Source organism: Pongo pygmaeus, chromosome 17 (genome assembly GCF_028885625.2).
Source record: "Pongo pygmaeus isolate AG05252 chromosome 17, NHGRI_mPonPyg2-v2.0_pri, whole genome shotgun sequence".
Classification (NCBI taxonomy): domain Eukaryota; kingdom Metazoa; phylum Chordata; class Mammalia; order Primates; family Hominidae; genus Pongo; species Pongo pygmaeus.
Genome location: NC_072390.2, coordinates 55,827,704 through 55,828,870, shown reverse-complemented (window position 1 = coordinate 55,828,870; position 1,167 = coordinate 55,827,704). Strand labels below are relative to the sequence as shown.

General features: G+C 33.5%; 1 non-coding gene across 1 annotated transcript; it reads right to left on the bottom strand.

Moving 5' to 3' along the window:
- Positions 1-701: 701 nt before the first annotated feature.
- LOC129019235 (U4 spliceosomal RNA) lies at positions 702-840 on the bottom strand. Its single transcript, XR_008495567.1, has one exon. It is a non-coding gene; the product is annotated as a U4 spliceosomal RNA (small nuclear RNA).
- Between the last annotated feature and the right edge of the window lie 327 nt (positions 841-1,167).

Genomic DNA, 1,167 nt, shown 5'->3' with positions numbered 1-1,167 from the left:
TATTTTTACAGTCTTTATCATTTTCTCTTTTCTTTTTATTTTGTGGCAGGATCTCACTCTGTCACCCAGGCTGGAGTGCTGTGTCACGAATATGGCTCACTGTAGCCTGGACATCCCAGGCTCAAGCAATTCTCCTGCCTCAGCCTCCTGCGTAGCCGAGACAACAGGCATGCACCATCATGCCTGGATAATTTTTACATTTTTTGTAAAGACAGAGTCTCACTTTGTTTGCTAGGCTGATCTCGAACTCCTGGCCTCAAGTGATCCTCCCATCTCAGCCTCCAAAGTGCTCACAGGTGTCAGCCACTGCTCGCAGCCTATCGTTTTCTAATGATTTATTTTTTATTTCTTGCCAACAATTCGTGGTCTTAAATGCTGTAGCTTCATATTGAGTCTTGAAGTCAGGTGTATAAATCTTCCAATTTTGTTATTCTAAGTTGTGTTGATTATTCTAGATTTGTTGCATTTATATAACAATTTTAGAATCAATTTTTTAGTATCTAAAAATGAAGCCTGCTAGGATTTTGTCTGAGATTGGATTGAATCTACACATATATAATTAAAAGACAATGAGCTAATATTGAATGTTTCAATTCATGAAAATTATATATATTTCTCCATTTATTTAGGTATTCTTTAATTTATTTTAGTACTATATTAGAGTTATTAGTTTATATGTTTGCACATATTTTTTTTCTCAGTCTTCATGGAGACTGTCAAACATCGCCAATGCTGACTATATTGCAAGTTGTCACAGCGGGGTATTGGAAAAGTTTTCAATAGCAGTAATCGCACCTCAGGTAAACCTCATTGGCTACAATACTGCCACTGCACAAAGCTTAGCACATCTTTTGTCAGATTTTCTTCTATGTTTACACATTGTGTATGCTATTGTAAACACAATTTTTGTAAATTTTTCTATTTCAAATTGCTCATTGCTGTCATATAGAAATATAATTGATTTTTTATTACTATTCTTTTATTCTAAAAAGTTGACAAAATTACATATTAGTGACAGTACTTTTAAAAAATTAGATTCTGTGTGATTTTCTACACAGGCAATTATGTCAACAGCAAATAAAGACAATTTTATTTCTTCATTTTCTGTTTGGATAGTGTATGTTCTATTTTTCTGGCTTTGTTAGACTTATAAGAAACTCCACAAAA